This window comes from Lissotriton vulgaris, chromosome 7, assembly GCF_964263255.1.
Source record: "Lissotriton vulgaris chromosome 7, aLisVul1.2, whole genome shotgun sequence".
NCBI lineage: Eukaryota > Metazoa > Chordata > Amphibia > Caudata > Salamandridae > Lissotriton > Lissotriton vulgaris.
In genome coordinates, this window is record NC_141695.1 from 1,625,765,246 (window position 1) to 1,625,790,267 (window position 25,022).

General features: G+C 43.0%; 1 protein-coding gene across 1 annotated transcript in view; it reads left to right on the top strand.

Annotated features, from left to right (window-relative positions):
• The window catches only part of JPH2 (junctophilin 2), a 411,671-nt gene that overhangs the window by 250,757 nt on the left and 135,892 nt on the right, over positions 1–25,022 (top strand). The window lies entirely within an intron of this gene.

Below are 25,022 nucleotides of genomic sequence, written 5' to 3' on the forward strand. Positions count from 1 at the left end.
CCGCCGCGACTTCGGCTTTAACTGTTGACAGGCCTCGCAGTCGATAGTGCCGTGATCCTCCCCCAAACACCACATACAAATGAGGTGCGGGTCCGTCGCCGACATAAGTCGCCCACAAAATGTACAAGGTTTGTAGCCAGAAGGCATTCGCACACTGTTCCACCAAAAGAATGGAGGAAAAAGGGGCCAGAAACAGGCCCGTAGCAAGGACCGGATCCGCATTTCATGCGGAAAAGGAAAAAACTGACGTAGGCGCGCCAGGGCTGGTCTTATGTGACCTCGCTGACGTCACGTGCATGGACGACACCTGGGCACAGTCGCGTGGTGTCGCCCCGCCTACGGCGCGCAGGAATGCTGTGGCAAAAAGTTTCCGGATCCAGTCTCACACCTGGGGATATTTCTACGTGGAGGAATGTGCGGCTAGTTGTCTATCAGACGTTTCTAAATTACATATTTTTCTTTTTTATTGTTTTATGGTGCTGTTGCCAAAGTATATGTATGTAATTGCATGCTATTTGATGAATATGTCAATATATAATTAAATTCACAGCTGGTGGAAATATGCAGTTCCGCTAGCTGGATGCATGAAATGTTCATGCACCATCCATGGAACTTCTGCCTGATGCAAAGTAAAGCAAGGCAGTGCATTGTGCGGTGTTGTGTTACTTCTTTAAAAACAAAGCATTGAAAATATCTATTTGCATTGCTTTGTTAATACCAAAAAGTATTTTGCATTTGGTCTAAAAAAGTAACACAAACACGACACAAATCTTTTGAAAATCTTGTCCCCAGTGCTTAAATTGTGCCAGTGGTTAAAGGTGATTGGCACCAACACTTTTATGGGGGGGGGGCTATTTGTTACCATTAGACTTTGAACCAATGGAAGCAAGAGAAAGTCAGAAAAGGAAGAAAGACTGAGGAAGAGAAAGGTAGGAAAACGTTGACAGAAGGTGACAGCAGGACGAAAAAGAACCAGCAAGAGTGAGATAAAGAGGCAGGAAGTGGTGTAGTGTAGTGTAGTGTGTGAAAGGAGAAAGGGGCAGAATCAATCCCAGGGAACTTCAATAGTAGCCAACCTGGAATTCAGCAGCGCCAACATTGGGATCCTAAGAAAAGTGCTGGGCCCTTGCACTTATTATTACTATTATTATATATAATATATATTATAGAATCCAGGAATTTGGCCGAGCCAGTAGCCCCAGCACTTTTGATTTATAAGCTAAATACTATTTGGACTTAAACTTCATCTGGTGACATTGTCCCAGGTAAAATGCAAACAGTGACTATAAACTAGACCATACTGACAGACACGCACATAATTTTGATGCAGTTATGTTAAACCATTTTACACCTTCAATGGCTGGCATCTTGTGATGAATTAAAATACGATTTAAAAACCTTAGCCTTCTTCCTTAGACTACGGAAACGCCCTCTATTCCGTAGCCCCGACCAAGCTCATCAATCAACTACAACGCGTCGAAAACGCCTCGGCACGACTGATCCTCGATGTACCACGACACGGCACCATCACCCCCACCTGCGAAACCTCCACTGGCTCCCCATCAACTCAACAAGAGGATACCATTCAAGCTCCTCATCCATGAACACAAGGGACTCCACAAGACCGGCCCAGCCTACCTCAAAAGACGGCTCTCCTTCTACACCCACAACCGCCAGCTACGCTCTGCCGACCTCTCACTCGCCACCGTCCCGCGCATCCGAAGAACAACTACCGGCGGGCGATCCTTCTCCCACCTCGCCCCCAAGACATGGAACACCCTCCCACTGAGCCTACGACAGACCCAGACCCAAGACCTGCTGACCTTCAGGAGGACACTAAAGACCTGGCTGTTCGATCAGTAGCGGCCCCCACCTCCCCTCCAGCGCCATGAGACCCTCGCGGGTATATTGTGCGCTTAACAAATGACTGATTGATTTATTTCTAATAATGAAACACCCATTTGTCAAACTACACAAGAACTGAAGCTGAATCACTACTTACACTAGAATGCATGCAAATCTTTCCAGCAAGTGCACTAACCACCTGAGGTATTAAAGTGCCATTGTACCCTGGATACAGAAAGATCTCTGTGCCACGTGATAAATGCAGCCTGTTGTAATCAGTTAAGCAAGCCTGAACAGAATTATTATTACCTTGGTCTTGTTGTCAAACTCTTTCTTGTAAATGTTAAAAAATAATCATGTGTTTTGCCTTTAATACCGATGTCATCTGAGGCAATTGGTGGAGAGCGCAGCAATTTTCTTTCAAGCAAATTCGTTTAATTTAAGTTGCTGATAGGCGAAGATTTTCAGGCGTTTAAGGTAACTGGCATGGTACAAACCTGTACTGCACAGGACAATGTGCCTCCCACCCCCCACTCTTGAGCTTTTACAGTATTCTTGAGCTTTTACTGTATATCTTATGGTCTTAGAACCCTTGATATAGCTCTTAGGATTCCCACGTCGGATACAAGAGAAGTGATTGTGGTTGGTATGGCCAAATTTCTACAGGCAGCCTGGATAATTTGCAAGCGATTAGAAGTAACAATTGTGCAATTACCTGAGGTTCAGGATATAGGTTTATGAGATGGTTGGCTGCACCATCATTTTATGGGATAGCTCCCCCTATGTTCTACATTTCTTCAGCCAATTAAAATATTGACAAGATAATGAGTTGAACATTATTGTGACTTCCCCTTTGGAGCAGATGCTCCTTGTAGAATCGTTTTTAGCAGTAAATGTATTCTTTTGTTTTGACAGATAGAATGGTGGACAATCTATTCCATCTGGATTGTTAATATGTGTAAGTTGCAACAGCTGATCCATCTCTAGCTGACAGAATGTGTATTTTGTTATATTTATTTGTTTTTTAAACAGTGTTATTTTTGTTATGTTTTATTGAATGTTTTATGGATTTGTAATCTGAAACAAATAATAATGATGATGAGGTTTTACAGTACCTTTCTACCCCCACAATGTAAGATGGAACGATAAAGAAAACACCCTGCAGCCATGCCTCACCTCTTATTAGTAGATCGCCGTTCCCTGGAGACAAGTGCTTAGGGCCGGACTGGGAACGCAAACCGACCCTGGCAATAAAGTCTGACGGCCGCGACAGGGGGAGGAGGGGGGTGGGGGGGGGGGGGGTGGTCTGGTGGGAAACACTGCTGATGTTTCTGGTACAGGGGGCGATAGTGCAGCACTGCTTCAAAACCAACCCACTGTACCAAAACCAACACCCTCTGGTCCAAAACCGGCCCCCACTCTTTTGGCCACCGGGAAAAAGCCTGGTGCCCGCTACGGCCAGTCCAGCCATGCACTTGCTGCTGCTTTGCTGCTCTTGTGCCAGCTAAGACCAGGCAAACACCCGGTTTGAAAGGCACTCTTTAACTAATGCAGGATGTGCTAAAGGTACTGCCTAGGTAGGAGTTCATGAGAGCAGCACCACCAGCTTTGAAGCTAGGCCCCTATGAGTACTGGTACTCACCTTGTTCAAGGAAAAGTTCCAAAACCCAAGGTGAGAAAATACAAAATGTTGTTCTTTCGTACCAGTGAGTAATGGCCTACTTAAATAACTGGGGCCCAGCATATTTAGGGCATGCCCACCACTTCTGATTCACCCTGCCTGAGTCAGCCACCATGGAAAACAAAGAATGCACCACCAGGCAGAGAAATAAAGCCCTGCACATCAGGGATATTGGTATTTTGCTATTTGTAAACACAAAAAACTGTTCATTGGTTTATTTCTGAAAAGTAAAATACAATGTGGAGTGGGCAAATTAAAGCATAACCGCCCTTTCGCTTTTGACTTCTAATGAAAATGCATTAGTGCAGTAGATGAATTCACCAATGGGGTGGATCCACGTCAGAGACCTGGGCCTCTCTAAATGTGCAGTCAGTGTTTTTTCAAGTTGTTAACTTCCAGGGCCTCTGCTGCCTTGGACAGCCACCCACGAGGGTCTGTCTTCATGACTCCCAAAGGTTCTTGTTTGTTTGGGCAGGGAGTAGACCACATCCTCTGTGGCCCATCTGGTCTAGTAAATGTACAATTATGTGGTTTCAAATTCACAGTCTCATTATTAGATCTCAGTGGCACAAGAGTGGAGGGCAGCTCCCTTTCTAAAAAATGTCAGCTTTTGACTCCTGGCCAGTTGTCACTGAGGTCTTCTGTACAATGCAGACAGATGAAGCCTCAGTACATTGAAATGTACTTGACTGGTTATTTGTTGCACACAGTTCAGTCACTCATCCGATTGCCAGAGGATACAGGTTCTCTTGATGCCATGTTGGTGATTGTGTATCACTGTGATTTTGTATACTGTCTATACTGTCTGTCACCAGTTCTGGCTGGACTCTTCCCATGAGGCACAGGGTCAAGACTGATTTGCATATGGCTGGGTTCAAACTGGAATGGCATGGTGAGCAAACAACGATGGATTTAGGTCCAGATCTCTGTACTGGGGTGAATGTATGACATTGTTCTGCATTCTGTCCATCAACTGTTTTTGCATTTGTCACTCTGAGTGGAACGAGTATGCCCAGACATGGGTCCAGTGCTCTCCATGCCACTGGAATCAAGATATCCTGGCTGAAGAGGGGTGAAACTCCAAAACAGGTCCCAGGATGCTTGTTTCCAGTCCAGGGAGGACCTGGCTTGGCAGTTCGGGCTGGGCTGTTCCCATGAGGCACAGGGTCAAGGCTGATTTGCATAAGGCTGGGTTCAAATTGGAATGGCATGGTGAGCAAAAAAACGACAGAATTAGGCCCAGATCTCTCAACTGGGGTGAATGTATGACGTTGTTCTGCATTCTGTCCATGAACTGTTGTTTTTGCATTTGTCACGTTCTATACTACCTATATTTGGAGGTCTGTCTGGTGTTCCTTCCTGGAATGTGACTATGTTTGCTCAAACTTGTGTTTGTATGTAGAACCGCTCCAAAGACTTGGACTCTGTCAAAGGCTCCATCTTCTCCAGTGTTGATATTCTTGGACGACATCTTAACTTCACTAGATTGGGTTTCCTCAAGTAGAAGGTCCTCCTTCTGTCTGCATGACCTTCTTCTTGCTTCTAAGTTTTCCTACATTTCCTTCTTGAAATTAAGGGATCTCTTTTTTATCGAACCACCTCCAAATTCTGGTAACGCCCTCGTTCACCATGGCCTCTCTGCTATTTTATTGGGTATTTTTCCCAATATGCATAATTGTGGCTTCTTTCTAACTCTGGGTGCTAAAGGTGCAAATTAACTCCCCGTCGCACATCTTTATTGTTGTTATTGTTATTTATAGGGTTGATTAGCACACGGATAGTGTATTGTATGACATTATGCATAGTACCACCAACACAATATCTAGGAAAATAATGCACAATATGTCATGGGGGACCAGCTATCTGACAGCTTGAAAAGAGAGCTAATGATATCTTAAAATCCAATAATTTATTGCAATATTAAAATTGCCAGTGTTAGGGTAACCTTTGCTTACTAACACTGCTATAAAACTTTTAGAAACAGTTAAACCATTTTCCTCCAATGAACTCACAAGTTAAATACACTGCTGCTTATGCAAAAAAAGCTAAGGATAGATTGGGCAGGCAGTGGATAATCTGATGGGAGCAATTTGGAGCACGTGGGGGGTACAGTTATTTGTGGGGGTAAGCGTCACATGAGCGAGATCGAAAGCGCATGCACTCCCATGTAGTGAAGGAAAAAGAAAAAAATTGTTCCCTGAATTTGAACAGTGGAAATATACAAATAGTCCGATCAAAATGATGGTAAAAAAGCTACGCTCTAGAGGACTGAAAAACATAAGGGGAAGAAAAGCCAGCAAATTAAAAGTAATTTATATTGACAAGAAAGCCAGCCATTAGTAAGCATTGGAATGGCCTTAGGCCAAATTTAGGTATTTTATTGCCCAGGATAGGTCCTGTAGGCGACACATTAAAAAAGAGTTAACTTTTTGACAGATTAACTGATAATTTCTCTTCTGAGTTTTTCCTGATTTCCCCACTCCAAAATGAGAAAGAACCAATTGAACAAAAAAAGTTCTGTGCCTCCATCTGCCATTGTTATGGACCGACATTTTATTAGGTGGTGAAGTTTCTCAGTATACCGCCATTTAGCAGTATTTCGATGATCCATCACTGCCTTCTATTTAAAAGGAATCCAAATCTAAATTTAAATAAAGGGGATAAATACTTTAACTATTTACTACAATAAGACCAAGGAAACTAGGTCCAATGTGAAAGGGGAATGTTTAAATGATATTTAGTGCACTTAATTATGTAGGACACATGCACTTTGTAACAGCTTCTAACGTATTTTGGTAAACTATAGTTTGTGGCTTATAACTTTAACTGCTTCAGTTTTCACTCCCTGAGTCTTCTGGGAAACATTGTTGCCTTCTCACAATCTTTCCTAATTTCATCAGTTTTAGGTTTTCACGAATCCAACAGATGTACTACAGTAGCTGGAGTTTATTGTTTAATCTTTAGCCTTACTTGGAAATGCAAATATAAAAACAAATTCACAAGAAAACATTTGTTAACTACTTCTACACAAAAATCCCCCATTTTTCTTTTATATATCCTAAATTTAAAATAAAGCTAAAGATTTTAAAACAAAATAGAAAACCCTTGGCATTTTCTAAAAGTGAGTAGTCATAGTTCTTTCCTTGGATTAATTAAAGATATATGAAATAATAAAACATGCTTCAAGGATTGGTCCGGCCCCCAGTTTAAAGGCTATGTTAAGTCAGTTCCCATTCTGTCTCTCGATCCAATTCAATTAATTCATATTTGTATCTGTCCTAGTCTCCACATCATCAACCAGTGGCATATTTCCTTCTATTGTACATTAATTAGATGCTGCTGAGGCATCGCTTGATTTACTATCCAGTCATACTTGTGTTTGGCGGCACAGAACTCAGGGTCCATCAAGTACCTCTCTGCCTTGTAAGAACTTTATTCTTTTTTCCTTCCTATGTAGCTTGGGACATGCGCTACAGCTCTTTGGGTAAGGGCACGAGGTACACCTTTTTGCACCACTACGGATCTTGATGTGACTGAAGATACATTCTAGCATTCTCTTTTTTACTGTAAGCATTTTTTTCATAGCTGGCAATTGTTGATAAAAAATATCCTCCGGCTTCGGCAAATAAAACTGTATTCTTGTGCTCTATGGCAACATGGTTGCTCGTTTGATTGGTCTGCTCCAGATTTTCAGGAGGTATCTCTTCAAGCAATAGCAGAGTCTGACTTCCATGCAGTGCTTAGTTTAAGTTGGTTGTTGCTGGCAGGGCCCACGTCATTTTTGGGGACTGCCACTTACATCAGAATTGGACGCAGAGCAAGAGGGAAAGTAAAAACACAAAAGAAGGGCTGTAAAAATACAGAAAAACAATGAAAAAGGAGAAAGCACCTGTGGCGGAGTGGAAACAAAGGGGGCCCTACAGGACCCCCTGTTGCCTCAGGGCCATGGGGTGCTTGCAGGGGGGGCACATGTTGTGACCCCCTGTGAGCATGTACCCAGTACCAGCATGGCATCAACTGCACCAGTCCATGCTGTGCAGGTACTGCCTTTGACGTTCCCATTGCGGTGCCTATTTCATAGGCACTTCTGTGGGACCGCCCCAAAAACTGCCCGCTAGTGACTGTAAAATTTGGTAGAGAGAGAGAGATTAGGTACAGATTAACATCTCACTTCATTGTTTTAGCATGCTCCTGCTGTACTCTTATGTGCATGTACTCTTTTGTACGGTTCGCTTGCTCTCTCCTGCGTGATCACTTAGTGAACCCCGGATTCTCAATTTTTTATTTATGAAAAATACTTAATAAAACAATAGTTCGAACATATCTGAAAGTATAGTGGTCCTGCACTGAAATACTTATTAACAACTATCATGCTATATCAATTGATTTTCTAAAGATAGCAAATGTTCTTATGGGTACCTAGCTTTGGTTACACACTGTACGCAGTTAGTTACCACGTTGCTCACAGTTTGCAGTTACTTACCCAGTTTAGTAAATATGATTTGTTTTCAGTTAATTTATCACATTTGCGAAAGTTCCATTTGAAAATAGTAAGTTACAAAGTATCTGAGGTGTGGTAATTGGATCATTAACTCTATGTGAACATTATCTAACCTTTCTAATATTTCCATAATTGCAATTTTGTGGAAATGTGTCCTTCGCTTTGAGAATTTTTTGATGTTTACTATTTCTTAGTATCGCTTAACTTTTGCCACTGTCCTGTGCTGCAGCAATGGTTTATTGTGTATTGCTTTGTGTCATGTTTACATTTTATATGATTTGCTAGGGGTGCAGGCGCACACTGGTCACAGGTCTGTCTTAACCCTCCCAAGTGCATCTTGGTAAATGCAGTTCAAGGCAGTCCATAACTTAAATATTTTCTTCTGGTGGTTTGAGTGTGGAAACTCAGCCAGTTATATTAGCCTGCGACACTATTGTTTTGTACTTCTGAACTTCTCAGAAGGTCAAATAGTCATTTGGGAGCAACATGACCTGTTGCGTATTGTCTGGATGAATGCCAAATAACTCCAATGTGCAGACACCTGGCTAAGGAAACAAAGCACTAGTTCCCTCAAAGGAAGGGAGCTTGTACATACATTGCTAGGGGGTGGAATTGCACACTGGTCACAGGTCCGCCACAGCCCTTCCGAGTGCATTATGGTACATGCAATTCAAGGCAGTCGTTACCTAGGCCTGGGCGGAGTTTGGGGAGTTCTACTACGCGGATTTCTGCGAAGAGGCAGAAAAACTCTGCTGCACTCTGCTGAGTTTTGTCAGTGGCGGAGTCTGTTAAGTCGGGCTGCTCGCACTGATTTTTAGTGTTGTTATTTTGTTCTGCGCTGTAAAATCAGCACAAATGGCACTATGTGTCACGCCATAGGGTGCTGCTGCTTTCTGCTGCTTGAGCAGACATTTTACTCGAGTGGCAGCTTCATCAACGCGAGCAGCAGATTTCGTAAAGCAAGCGACCACCTATGTTGAGAAATCTCGCCAGGAGGAGGGTCTAGCACACAATTCTTTTTGACGAGCGCTCGCCAACTTAACCTTACGAGCCACTCAAGAGAAAAAAATCTGCTCCGCGTCACTTCATGCAGTTTCGCGTGAGGAGCAGAACTCTTTGCCCACCCCTACTTACAATATTTCTTGTGGTCGCTTTAGTGTGGAAGTACAGCCAGTGCTGTTAGCCCTTGACACCAGTGTTTTGTTCATCTGAGCTCTTCAGTCGTGTGCGCTTCATTGTATGTACTTTTAAAGCAAACCCATCCAAAAGTCCTTTGTAAATCTGCTTGTGCATTTTTTACAAATGTACTCCTGCACAACTGCAAATCCATAATTGTACACGTTAATGCTATCCTTTTTTGTATCTACCTGTGAAACTTAATTTTCATACAGTGTTCGAAAAAGAGTCACAATTAGGCTGACCAGTGGAAATACTCCAATTAAAGCTCCGGGCTTTGAAAAAGTAAAACATATTTAAAATATGATTTATTAGTGCGGTACGGTCGTTTCCGTTTGAGATGTGACATACTTCTGGCCAAATACTGAAATAATGCACACCTAAAACAAATGATGCCACGTGTAGGGGATGCTGCAGAATGTGGCAACAGTGAATGATTTTGTTTGTGTCTATCTGTTAGTTAATTCAAACAACACATATATCAACATATTGGAATGTCTTTTAAGCATATTATGTAGAGGATCAAATGAATTTTGATCTCCTGCATCCCATGGAGATGGCATAACAGATATTCCAATGTATGAGCTTGCTTTAATTCATGATTCAAATCAATACATTGACAAGAAAGTAAGGAAAGGATATAGCACGCTAGGAGGGTCTGCAAGAATTTGATCATGGCATTTGAATTTAGAAAGGACAACATTTCTAGAAGGGGTCTATTCCCAGAGTTTGAATATTCCATCAATCAAGGACTTTCTCATACTTGTGGGCACTGTCTAGAACACAGTGGGTGCAGAATACTGTCCTGTTCACACAAAGTACTCAAACATCCAGCATGGTACCTGCTTCTAAATGATCAGTGCCTTCAATGGAATCGCCACTGTAACGGCTCTACTAAAGGCACTGAGATACCAGTCAGGCAGGCAGCTAGGTGCTCTAAATTCAGTAGCCATTTCTCCATCAGGGGAAATGCGACCATACCTCTGCTGAACAATTGGCCTGTTGAGCTAACCACTAGACTTGAAATGAGGCCTAAGTAACCTACTTTTCTTCTTTAGGCTCCCGGTTGTTGCATCTGGTCAATATGCGACAAGTGAAATACAGAAATTGGACCATTTTATTGCCATCTTGCTAGCATTCTAGGGCCCAGATTTACAATCATTTTGCTCTGGGTTTGTGTCACAAAAGTGATCCAAACCTGTACAAAACGTTTTGTTTAGATTTGCTTTCCAGCGCAAAACTTGTTTGCCTGAAAGTATGCAAGGTAGAGTAAATTGCTCCTTTGCATTACTCTGCGTCAAGAGGCATTCTGAGGATTGTACATGGGCATTCTCATGCAAAATCACATGTTTTTTGCATACAAAATTCTATGCACTGCATGCAAATAGGAGACAGGGGTTTGCACCAAAAAATAACAGCACTTTGAAGCAGTTGTAAAGAGGAGAAATGCTTTTATTTCTTCTTCTTTTTCACACTAAGCATGTAGACTGTTAAGTGCCAGTGTCGAGCACCAGAAAACACCGGCTCAAATTAAGCACTGGATAATGTGCTGCAGAAGCATCCATATTGAGAGGAGGAGTTTTCCAAAGTACTGCAATCTGATTCTTATAGACAGTGTTTAAAGAAGTTAACATTAGCCTTAAATAACATTTAAGTCTACTGTCTTCATTTGAAAGAACATAAGTGGCACATTAGTAACAGTATTTGCCAAGTTGGTATAATGGATACAGAAAGCCATGTCCAAAAACCACTTTGTCAAAGTTTTTGTGGAAAAGTACTGTCTTAATTGCATATCTCACTGGTTGGTACAACATACCAAGAGACAGCTATCCATTTGTCAATGCCCCCTTTTTGTAGACCGAATACATGATAACATAGTACCTTGTGGCTTTCATTGGAATGGCCAACTTGAAGAGGGCTTAACATGTCGGTTGGTTGATAGCTTTATTTCGATATGCAGATATCATAAAAGCATTATAAAAGTATATAAAACAGCACATCGTAAAAAGAACTATTGCAAGTTAAAAAGAGGTAGGATAAAAGAATTCTATTTATTCATCTAATAAATTAGTTAAAAAAGAATTAAATTGAAATAGACAGTCTTTTTAAGTGGATCAACCATGCCCATTTTAAAAATTTGGAAACGCCACAAACTATGAGGGAGGAAGTGTCAGTTAATAAAATCCTTAAGGCCACCGTATGCTGGCGAGTTCCCAATTGTCTACAAAGAGGTTGGAGCCAGCGTCTTCTTGGGCGGGAGTAATCTGGGCACTCAAATAAGAAATGTGCCACAGTTTCAGGCCTAGTTGAACAAAGGGCACAGTGTGGAGATACCTGCGCAGGCGTGTTCCATCTTGAAAGCAGGTCGCCTAAGGGTAAGGTACCCACTCTAAGTTTGATATAAAGTGCCCGATCAAGAGGTATTGTGATCAGATCTAGGTAAGGCTCAAAGGCAACAACGTCTTTGATTTTCAAATATGCTGCGGTGGAATTGCAGTGACGAGGATTGCTGATGAGCTGGGCAGAGACCCACTCCCAATACAATTTTTTTAGGGTTACCTTCGGCGGGGCAGATTTTGATGTCCAGCAAGACCCCAGGCCCAGGTCCCCCAAAAGGTTTTTAATATCCCTTAACCACTTGATCTTGTGCCAACCGCCCATTCCCATCACCTCTGACAGCCCATCGACATAGGTTTTTAGTTCGGGGACCCTCCACAGGCGGGCCCATAAGAGGAGGGGCTGGAGGCGAGCCTGGTCCTTAATTGATTTGCATCCCGCATCCAAAAGCACCAGAACTATTGGGGTGCTCAAAGGAATAGCCAAAAGGTCCTTCAGAAATTTGTTCTCTGCCTTGGATAAAGCCTCCGAGATCCAAGGCCCCATAACTCAGCCCCGTAAAGTGATGCCGTGACAGCTCTGGCTTTGTAGATGTCGATTACTGGAGCTACACATTGCTTAGATGAGTTGCGGTACTCCCTTAACAGTGCTCCCCCTACCCTTTTATGATTAAGGATCATTTTGTTAATATGGGGTGTCCAGCTCATGGCATCGCTCATACGAATCCCCAAGTAATCAAATTCGGAGACTCTCTCAAGGGGAACAGAGTTCAGTACTGGTGGACGACCAAGTTTACGTGGAGGGTGCATGATCAAATATTTTGTTTTGTCCACATTGATGACCAACCCTCTTTTTGAGCAAAAGTCCTGGAAACGGTTCAGAAGCTTTTGAAGGCCCTGACAAAAGCTTAACATGTCATCCTTGGAGCTGCTGTTGTGAGTATTATTATTATTGGGAGTAGCATGATAGCAAATTCAACAGGAAAAAGATGCTTCGTAAAACTATGGTCCCCATCCTATAGCCGTAAATTGGCCAAGGCCTTGTCTAGAAGTACACATGATATGTGCAACTTGAGGCCCCTTTCAACAAGAAAATGGAGCACAGGATGCACATGCAAATATAATATTGTAATTACAATTCAAAATAAACATTTTTCCAACCCTCTTTTTGTTTGAAAACAAAATTACCTGTTCTTGATTTACCTCTATTACAAATGTACATTGGAGCTATTAGAAATATCGGTAACCTAGGGTCTGAACTATACCTAACATTCACTGAGTGTGGCTACTGACTTCCATTACTAGGTCCATCGATGAATGCACTTCTGTGGTGCCAGAGGCACCTGTCACTGGGCCCAATTGTGCAATCTGATGGTTCTTACTCAGGCCATTAATGCATGAAGTGTTTGGGGTTAGTGAAACCTGTTTCTAGGTCCATTATTGCAAGTTATATTATGAGCACACCAAACCTTTGACCTGTGCACATTTTGTTGAACAAACTCTCCAATTATCAGACATAAGCAATCTCTCAATCCCTTGAGCCCTATGGACAACCAAGTTACTGAACAATGACAACTCATCTGGCATCTCTTACCTCCCTAAATGTTGCCACAGTCAGACTTTATAGTCAAGGATCTCAAAGTTGAAGTTTGCAGGACGAAAAAGATGTCAGGATGGCAAAATCACATCTTATCTTTCTTGGAACTAAGTAAATCTGAAAAAAAGCATAATTCACATTGAAGGCACATCTTTACACTGGTTAGTGTTACAAGATTATTCACCATATAATCATTGGAATCCTCAATGACTGAGGAAAAGATTCTATTAGGAAAAGCAGCTAGTGCAAATTAATTTCAAACACACCCTAGGCCTACTAAGAAAAGCTTTCCCTTATCTCCCGGACCCAATCATAAAGCCCCTATAGCCAGACCCTGGTACTAAGCAAACTGGACTATTGCAATGCCCTTCTGATCGCAGCAAATGAGTCCTCACTAAACTGACTGCAAATGATACAGAACACCGCCTCCCGCGTGGTCCTAAATGCTCCCCCTAGATCAGCCTCCTCTCCCCTCCTCCACCAACGGCACTGGTTGCCCATACGGCAACGTGTGAAATTTAAAATTTGCTGCCTCACTCACAAAGCAATTTGGGGTAACAGACCACCCTATCTAGCAGAGAGACTCCACTACTACACCCCGCCCCGGACGATGCGCTCCAGCTCCCAATCTCTCCTCATTATCCCCGGGATAAAAAAGGCTAGAACGCGTTTTTCCCATGTTAATTTCCATAGGGCGGTTGGCCTCACTTTTAGCTCGAACGGCTGAATGGATTTGCACGAAACTTGGCAAAATTGTAGGGACTGTTAGCCCGATGTGCCTTTGCTAGGTCTCAATATATGTGCTCCAGTGGATTTTGAGTAATTTAGGTTCAAAAAAAGATATATATCTGGGCGGAGCCTAACCACACATCTGATCTGATTGGCTGTCAGCACTTCATCCAAGAAGTGTTGGCAGCCATCTTGGGACCAATATACATGATAGCACCTCATTAAAAAGCATTGTAGTTAATAGAGGGTTTTAGGACTTTAGTTACATTATAAATCATTTGTTGATGGTACCATACTCGTTTTAGGAATTGTGGTGGGTTCTAAGGTGATTTTACCATGTGAAAAAACCTTCTGCTGTGATATCATGAATATTGTTTGAAAGAAAACTAATATCTCATGATTTTCCCACAGTGGTTTGGAAGGGGATCTATAAGCTAAACTGAAAGCATATTTTCTGTAAATTCACATTATCTTTCTCAGTCATGTGAAAATGAAGTCTGACATTCTCAGTAAAACATGTACATCCAACAAGGACAGAGACTGTCAGTTGATTCCTTTGTGTTCTACTGCAGCCTCCTAGAGTGTTCTAAAGAACAACTAGAGCGCTAACAGTCCTACTTATTACAAAGGTATGGCACACCTGAAGCCATCTTGATTGGAATAAAGTGGTAACTCTTAAAACATTTAATTTAAAAAGAAACAACATGAGGGGGTATATTTTGCCATAGAAAGTATGATTAGTGCTGCAGAATGAAAAAATAGGGCACATTTTGAGTGACTTCTCAAATCCTTTTCTATTTCATTAAAACATTCTGACATGCAGTCTCCCAAAATGGCCACCAGAGACAAAAGAGCCCAAATGTAGCCCAAATATCACCCAGATGTAGCCCAAGTATAGCCCAATGACAGAATGTCCCAGAGTGTTCTAAAGAACAACTAGAGCGCTAACAGTCCTACTTATTACAAAGGTATGGCACACCTGAAGCCATCTTGATTGGAATAAAGTGGTAACTCTTAAAACATTTAATTTAAAAAGAAACAACATGAGGGGGTATATTTTTGCCATAGAAAGTATGATTAGTGCTGCAGAATGAAAAATTAGGGCACATTTTGAGTGACTTCTCAAATCCTTTTCTATTTCATTAAAACATTCTGACATGCAGTCTCCCAAAATGGCCACCAGAGACAAAAGAGCCCAAATGTAGCCCAAATATAACCCAGATGTATCCTAAGTATAGCCCAATGACAGAATGTCCCAGAGTGTTCTAAAGAACAACTAGAGCGCTAACAGTCCTACTTATTACAAAGGTATAGCACACCTGGAGCCATCGTGATGGGAATAAAGTGGTAACTCTTAAAACATTTAATTTAAAAAGGAACAAAATGAGGGGGTATATTATGCAATAGAAGGTATTATTAGTGCTGCAGAAAGAAAAATTAGGGCACATTTTGAGTGACTTTTCAAATCCTCTTCTATTTCATTAAAAAATTCTGACATGCAGTCTCCCAAAATGGCCACCAGAGACAAAAGAGCCCACATGTAGCCCAAATATCACCCAGATGTAGCCCAAGTATAGCCCAATGACAGAATGTCCCAGAGTGTTCTAAAGAACAACTAGAGCGCTAACAGTCCTACTTATTACAAAGGTATGGCACACCTGAAGCCATCTTGATTGGAATAAAGTGGTAACTCTTAAAACATTTAATTTAAAAGGAACAAAATGAGGGGGTATATTTTGCCATATGAATTATGATTAGTGCTGCAGAAAGAAAAATTAGGGCACATTTTGAGTGACTTCTCAAACCCTCTTCAATTTCATTAAAAAATTCTGACATACAGTCTCCCAAGATGGCCACCAGAGACAAAAGAGCCTAAATGTAGCCCAAATATCACCCAGATGTACCCCAAGTATAGCCCAATGACAGAATGTCCCAGAGTGTTCTAAAGAACAACTAGAGCGCTAACAGTCTTACTTATGACAAAAGTATGGCACACCAGAAGCCATCTTGATTGGAATGAAGTGGTAAGTCTGAAAACACTCAATTTAAAAAGGAACAACATGAGGGGGTTAATTTTGCCATAGAAAGTATGATTAGTGCTTCAGAAAGAAAAATTAGGGATCATTTTGAGTGACTTCTTTAATCCTCTTCTATTTCATTAAAAAAATTCTGACATGCAGACTGAAACATGCACTTTGAATACCAGCAGCAGACGTCCCTGGTGAGCAGTAGCTTTACTACAGTGATCTAATGTGCAACTAGAGTGCTAACATTCAGAATTTATGGCAAATGTGTGACACATCTGAATGCCTTCTTGATGGAACCAAAGTAAACAAGCATTGAAAATGCAATAGATCTCGCCCTCGTTTAAGTTAAAGCCATTCTGTTTGTAATGAGGTGGCTTTTTAGCTTTGCTTTTATTAGTGTTTTTTCAACTTTCATGTAAATAACATGCATCTGTATGCATATAAGTATATGTATGCATGCATTTATGTTTGTATTTATATAGATATACAGATGATATATGTTGATATATGTATGTATATATATATATTCACTGAAAAAACCATAGGTTATAGACCATATATAGTTAGGAATTAGCATTTACAAAACCTTGAAAATTCACTGAAAAAACCATAGGTTATAGACCATATATAGTTAGGAATTAGCATTTACAAAACCTTGAAAATTCACTGAAAAAACCATAGGTTATAGACCATATATAGTTAGGAATTCGCATTTACAAAACCTTATTTTACTCACACAAAACCATTGAAATTCCATATATAGTTAGTTGCACTAACTATATATCGCGCACCCGCAATCCACTGCTGATGATGTCACATATTACATCATTCATGACATGGTCAGTGACATCACTGATGACATCACTGATGACATCTCAAATGACATCACTGATGACATCACTGATGACAACATCCAGTGACTGTATGTTTTTTGTAAAGTTAAAATATGTCTTACATATTGCAGAATGAGTGGATGTATAAGTGTCTGGATGAAGGATTTAGTAGGTGCATGACTGACTGTATGAGTGAGTGATTAAATGTGTCTCACTGAGTGCATGGGTTAGTGACTAAACTGTCTTAATTTGTGCATCATTATGTCTGTTGTTCTGTAAACTGTTGCATGTGTTGATAAGTAGCTATATGAGTAACTATATGGGTTATTGATTGGTTGCCCAGGTATTTGTATGGGAGACTGAGTGTGTGTGTGGGTGGCTGGGAGGTGTATGACTCTGTGCATAGATGTGTGAGCAGTTGATTCACTAGATGTATGGTTTCAAAAGTGCATGTGGAAACAGCTGTATGGGTGGTTGACTGTGTGCATGAGTGTATTGGTGAGTGAATGGATATCTCAGTGCTACATGTCAAAGTAAGTACATATGTAAAACACAGTACATGTGAGAGTTGACATATATAAATAACTGTGCATAAGAGCCAGTGAATGTGTGAATGGCTGTATGGATAATTGTGAACTTGTATCAGGGATTGTATAAGAGAGTAAATATGTGTTAGTATATGTTTGAATAAGTAAAGTTTGTATAACTGTATAGTTGAGGAAATGGAGGTGTGATTGATTCTTTGCATGACTGACTAGGTGTGTGAGTAACTCCATGGATGAGTGACAGTCTGTGAGTGTCTGTTTACACTGATTGTATCTAAGGTTATATTAGAGTCTGAAGAGGTTCATCGTATTATCACATGAATGATATCATCAGTGATGTGATCAGTAATGTCAAATGAGATGTCATCAGAGCCTACCGATGAGGTCAAACGATGAGTCCTACTTGCCCTTATTTAAATACTATATTCACACGTAAGAAAAGACAAATGTATCTGTAAGCCATCTATAGATTTTACTTAGCTCAGCTCCTAGCAGACCTTTAATGATCTTTTGACTTTCATTTTTAATCATAGTATGGATTCTTATGTCATTAATCTGGAGATAGGTGATTTTGGATTTGTTGTTCCTTCTACAGAAACTCCATCATATTCTCTTGGGGTTTTCAGTCTGTATGTATCACTTCATTTTACCTTCATTTCATTATATTTACATTAACTAAGGCTCTTCATAAGTTTGATGTGTACTAGTTAGACAGATGATACTGCAGGACAATTGCCACAGAAGTGATTTGGCGATAGTCATTTCACTGCTCCAGGGGGATTGGGTACCCCAAGTGGATTGGGTGCTGTCTCTTATCTTTTGATGCAATTGAGTATGCCAGGGATAGATACATTTTCCCAATGAGGCTTTTAGCACAGCCAAAGATGGACAATAGAATAAAAGACATATGGCCCAGACTAAGGTAGGAAGACAATCATGACCGTGTGTTAGCAAAATATCACTGAAAGTTCACTGACAAAAATAAGAGCATTAATGCTTCTACAACTACAGCTATATGGCAGAGCATTACTGAGTGCCTTTTTCCACAGAAGAAGAAAATTATCCACTGGTGTGATCCAGCTGAAACTTTATGTCACTGAATCGTGACATGTGCACTGAAGGTACTCTTCGAGAAAGATGAAGCACAGAAGTGGAAGGTAAGATGTACGATGATGCAGCCTGCTGATGAAGGCAACCAGCCCTGCATGTCTGTATCAATCTCGGTCAATGATATAAGCTTTGAATTATAAGGCTGGCTTCAACAGGACCTTGAAAAGGGAAGTAGTAATTGCCAACAGGCCACTGTCAAGGCTTTTGAGATCATGAACAGGCTGCTTTGAGCATTGGAAAAAGAAGTCTTCCGATGCTGTTGAACTAGGCGAGGAAAGAAGTCAGCCATTTTATCATTAGGTCTTGTTGCTCCCACCATTAAATTGTGTCGTTTGGGAAGTGAACTACCTTGTTGGTAGTACACTCTCCGTACCCCTTCAGTCACTGACTTATGTTGGACAATGGGGTATATTTGAAATAGTGATGGAGAGGGTTTGAAGTCTGATGGGATTAGGGTGATGGATGCGAAGGGTGTTCTCTTGAAGCATATAAAGCGTGTAGTATAAAATTAAGGGTATTCTCGTGGGTTCAGAACTCTTATCAGTTATACTGAGAATTGCATCCCTTTCCTAATCTCAGTCAAGTCACATACTCATCAAGTGTTACATCAACACTGCAGAAGCCTCTGGAGTCCTCATACGTGTGCACAATCCATGTCCTCACCAATGTTTCTGTTCTCTCTGCAGACTCCCCTGTCAGCAAGTTTCTCGAGAAAATCCTGATTTGGCTGTCTGCACAGGTCATATTACTTTCCTCACTTTGCACTGCCTTCCGATTACTTTCCAATTCTATATTACTGATTATTTTAATTCTCCTCCTTCACAGTTTTCCTTCTCTCACTCGAAATCGATCCCCACGACTTTAGTCCAGCCTAACATTTTACTGTTCCCTTTCTCCTTCCTTTCTCCTCCCCTGTCTGCCACAGCCACTGTGCTTCTTTCACCTGTTCTAGCCAACCACTGGTCTGCCCCCCTTTCATGACTTCTCCCTCCTTCCACCTATCCATTGCATCAACTTCCATGCTCCTCTAAACAACCCTTTCTTATTTCCAGTGCAACCATCTGTCACATAACCCAGTCACCTAGTCCTTCCTCCAATATGACATCATTCTTAATCTGTCCTAATTCTTAATCTGTCCAGTCTGTCAGTCCCAATGAATCGGCACGGCAGCAGCTGATATTGCAAATCAGTTGCGGGTGAGTAGAGCGCTATACAAGTATCAATTTACAAGTATCAATTTACAAGTATCAATTTTTTGCATGACTGCTTCTGTGATACTAGTTGACAGCATCCAATCACAATGGTACAACCAAATGGACATGTTCACCCTTTCAGAACAGGTCAATGCGCTAAGACCCTTATGATTAGCTGCTGGCAGTAAGTCAGAATACTCCATCCAAAAACTGCCTAAAAATTATGCAGAGCAGCAATTTTGTGGCAATTAGTAGACCACTGTGAATTTGCAAAGTGCAGCACCTTTTTTCCACATGGCAGATAGGTGCAAATCACTTGGAAATTGTGGCTGTGAAAACTTTTTAGGATTTTGCACCAGGGGCAGCTCCTCCATTTCAGCTAAGTGTCGCCCCACAAGCCCCTAGGGTGATAAATAAAACAGTAAAAACATTTATTTATTACCATTTTATTTTTCAGCGACGCGTCCCAAATTAAGTCATTACAAACAGGGGGGTATACCCAACGTAGTCACTGGGACCTGGGTGAATGCACAGTACAAGAAATACGGGTCCCAGAACGTAGTGTTTAAACAACAAGATTTTTTTGAATTAAACACATATAGAAGCAAATACAAAACTATAAATAAACATTGTTATTTAATCACAATGTATCAACAAAAGAACTATTATACAGTAATTAGTGCTCCAGAGGGAGACGGGTAGGGAGGGTGGTAGTGAGAAGAATGGTGCAAGGTTTGAGGGTAGTGATACAGTAGCGGTCAAAAGACCTTATTAGACAGTTAAATAGGTCTGACTTGTAAGAAAGCCAGATGTAAAGACATAAACGACTTCAAATGCAAATCAATAGATCATGCTTCCAGGGTTACAGTAAATAGCATATTTAGGGTGGAAGCTGGTTCATGGACAGATGGTCACATGGATAGACCCACGGAAACGTAGTCAATGATGGGTGCCTTACTAAGGGGTCTTCTTCAGGACGGGGGTGGGGCGTGGGGCCGTGGATCACAAAATGAAGTCACGGAGCATGTAAATTATGCAGAACCGACATCATGAGAAAATGGCATTAATCGGAATGTAGAGGATGGGCTGCGTCACCGTCCTCAAGGATTTTATTTCAAATCAAAGCCACTGCAATGCGGTCGGTCGGTTGTAGATCTGACGGCTGTAAAAATCAACGTCACGTCAGCAGCTTCATTCAAAAATTCCCGAATTAAGTGTCAGTACGGGGCTGGGTCATTGCTACCGGGTGGCAGCAACTGGAAGCTGTGCACTTTAAAATTTGCCTGTCTGTTTGGCCGTCCGTCTTAGGATGTCCAGCCGGACATGAGCATTTTAAAGTTCTCTAGCCTAGCTGTCTTACACAGCTAGGTTACAGAAAGCACAGGCCTCCAGGTCTCTTGGGAGCACTGTGAGAGCCTGTTCTATCCAATCCTGGTGCTGCTTTCATGCTGTGAAAGCAGGGCCAGGATTGGGTAGTGCAGTTTCCTGTACCAGGAGTTCCTGGAAGACACCCGAGGGTGAAGGACCTCACGCAGGTAAGTGAATTAATGTATTTATTTATTTGCATCTCCATTTTCCCCTCCCCCTACTCTACCACCCTCTGTACAAACCGGCTTCCACTGTTCTGCACCCAGCACTTGTGGAACCCTCTTTGACCACAGTTTCCAGCTTTCCTCATTGAAGATTTTTGATCTTCAAGCAAGTAACAAGATCCTAGGGTTAAACTTTTCACCGGGATGAAATGTGAGCCCTTTACCTCACGCTGCTTCTAACAACATCCTGGTTCTTTGGAATTGACTAGGCTGAACCAACAACCTTTTTCCAACCTCACTCCCTTGTCGGTCAACCATGAAGGTCTCCTAGTTCTTGGTTGAGGTAGTGATTTTTTATATTCGTCTAACTTTTTATCCATGCATCCTTTTCACTTAAATTTGGAGTCAGTTTCATTATTGAATGTTGTGCTTTTAAGTATACATTCTTTTGAGAACTTTACCATGCTTTACTATTAGCTGCAAATTTTATTTAGTGTTGCTGTTCTTGTATCACATGCATTTTTTGTTTGATGCAGTCCTTGTTGCATGTGCAAAAGCTACCAGGGGAAAGCTATTGATAACAGACAGAAACTTCTTAACTTATATCATTAAGATTCAGTGCAGTGCAGCCAGCAGTGAAGGTGAATACAGGCACTTGCCTCAAGTTAGCATCAGTGAAATGTGTGTAAAGAGAGCACACAAATACAAGTACTAGATGCACAAAAATGAAGTACACAGAATGGAGTGAACTCATCCTGCAAACAGAGATGGAGAAAAATGTGCATGTCTCTGTATGTCAGATGTAATGGACTAGTATTTGGGAATCCTAGGTTTGATTCCTGAGGCGGAAAGCCGGGAATCCAGACACTTATTTTAAATTTCACTGTATTGTTACTTTATGTTCCACTCACCTGATACTTGCTTTTAAGAATTGCGGGCAGGGCAGATTTACATGCTCTCTGCTTCATTGGGGCATAATTGTTGCAGTTTCTTTCCTTAGCACTAATAGTGGGCGCCATCTTGCTAGGAAGACGGGTTAGCGGGCCAGCTATTGGCGAGATACAACACCTGACTTCCGGGATAAAAGACCGGGCTGCAGGCTCGCGCGCCTCCTAGTTTGATTCCTGAGGCGGAAAGCCGGGAATCCAGACGCTTATTTTAAATTTCACTGTATTGTTACTTTATGTTCCACTCACCTGGTACTTGCTTTTAAGAATTGCGGGCAGGGCAGATTTACATGCTCTCTGCTTCATTGGGGCATAATTGTTGCAGTTTCTTTCCTTAGCGCTAATAGTGGGCGCCATCTTGCTAAAAATACGGGTTAGCGGGCCAGTCATTGGCGAGATACAACACACAACACCTGACTTCCGGGATCAAATGATACCTCACACCCGGACGTGCAGCGGACGCGCGCAGCGGGCACGCCGATGGCGCGCCAAAGGCAAGCCCGTCTGCACCCGTCGGCGCCGGGCCACGACAGGGGACAGGTAATGCTGGCCAATTGGGCACCGACCCTTTGACTTACACAAGTAAAGCGCTACGTGGCATCGGAAAGAGGGCCCCAAACAACCAAGAGAAAACCCCCATCTGTTCCACCATTCTACCTAATATCTTAGAAGGGCCAGTAGGGTGCAGGGCACTCAAAGAACGACTAGACAACAACACCCACGACAGCAAGGAACTCTTCAGCATCGTCAAAGAGTTCTCCAACCCCAGCGCCGGAAACAACAACATCACTCCCTCGCAAGACCTCTGCAACTCACTCGCCTCGTTCTTCCACCGCAAGATCGCCGACATACACAACAGCTTCGACGCACAGACCACGCACCCTACCACCGAACCAACGCCCGCCACCACCACCCTCTGCAACTGGACCCCGATCAGCACCGAAGACACCACCCGCACGATGAACTCCATCCACTCCGGATCACCAACCGACCCGTGCCCACACCACGTCTTCAACAAAGCCGACGCCACCATCGCACCTCATCTCCGAGACACCATCAACACCTCCTTCCACACCGCCACCTTCCCGGAGAGCTGGAAGCACTCCGAGCTGACCGCCCTCCTGAAGAAACCTACGGCGGACCCCACCGACCTCAAGAACTACCGTCCCATCTCGCTCCTTCCTTTTCCGGCCAAAGTCATCGAGAAGACTGTCAGCAAACAGCTTGCCGCCTTCCTCGAGATGAACGGATCCCTTGACTCCTCGCAGTCCGAGACTGCCCTAATCGCAGCCACCGACGACATCAGAACCCTGATCGACAACGGGGAAACAGCGGCCCTCATCCTCCTGGACTTCTCTGCGGCATTCGACACCGTCTGCCACCGCACCCTAGTGAAGCGCCTCAGCAACATCGGAATCCGAGAGAAAGCGCTGGAGTGGATCATCTCGTTCCTCACCGGAAGAACCCAGAGAGTTCGCCTCCCTCCGTTCAAATCCGAGGCCACCGAAGTCATCTGCGGCGTACCACAAGGATCTTCACTCAGCCCAACCCTCTTCAACGTCTACATGAGCCCCCTCGCAGCCATCGCACGCCAGCTCAACCTCAACATCATCTCCTATGCCGACGACACCCAGGTCATCCTCTCCCTCACCAACGACCCCACCACCGCCAGAGCCAACCTACACGAAGGGATGAAAGACGTCGCCGACTGGATGAGGAACAGCCACCTTAAACTGAACTCAGACAAGATCTTCCCAGGATGAGAAGTCCTCATCCTGGGATCATCACCCACCACCTGGGACGACTCCTGGTGGCCCCCGGCCCTGGGCACCGCTCCCAAACCAACGGACCATACACGCAACCTGGGCTTCATCCTGGACTCGTTCCTGTCAATGACCAGACAAGTCAACGCCGTCTCATCTTCGTGCTTCAACACCCTGCGCATGCTCCGCAAGATCTTCAGATGGATCCTCACGGAAACGAGGAAGACCGTCACCCAAGAACACGTCACCAGCCGACTGGACTACTGGAACACCCTCTACGCCGGAACCACAGCCAAACTTCAAAAAAGACTCCAACCCATCCAGAACGTCTCCGCACGACTCATCCTCGACATCCCCCGACATAGCCACATCACCTGACACCTGAGAGACCTGCACTTGCTCCCCGTCAGCAATAGAATCACGTTCAGACTCCTCACCCACGCACACAAGGCTCTCCAGGACCTGGGCCCCAAGTACCTCAACGACCGCATGACCTTCTACACGCCCACCCGCCAGCTACGATCGACCAGCCACGCACTCGCCACCGTATCACGCATCCGCAGAGCCACCGCCGGAGGAAGATCCTTCTCCTACCTGGCAGCCAAGACTTGGAACTCCCTCCCCTCCCACCTTCGGCGAACCCAAGACCATCTCTCCTTCAGCAAGCAGCACAAGACCTGGCTGTTCGAGCAGTAACTTAGCCCTCCCCCAGCGCCTTGAGACCCTCCTGGGAGAGAAGTGCGCTTTACAAATGCCGTGATTGATTGATTGATTGAGGGCTTCTAAGAGCCAATGCGAATTAGGGGAGATCGCCCCCGCTGCAACCTATGAAGGATCGAGCTACATTTTATGCAATGTTCGCTCACTGATAAAACATGCTACTCAAATTTGGAATATTATATCTCCGCTTTCCCCAGACATATGTTTCCTGACAGAAACTTGGCTGACCCCCCATAGCACCCCGGCAATTATTATCGCGATTCCGGATGGCTATAAGCTTATCCACTTGGACAGAGCGGGGAAGTGGGAGGGGGAATTGCCATTGCATTTAAAGAGAATGTAAAGGTCCAGTGGCTAGACACGCTTAGGAATGAGAGGCTAGAGATAGGTCTTTTTAGGGTCAGCATCTCACCTACCAAGACCTGGGAGGGCGCACTTTTGTACTTTCCACATAGCTCAAAATCGAACTTTGTCAACCTTGTGACAG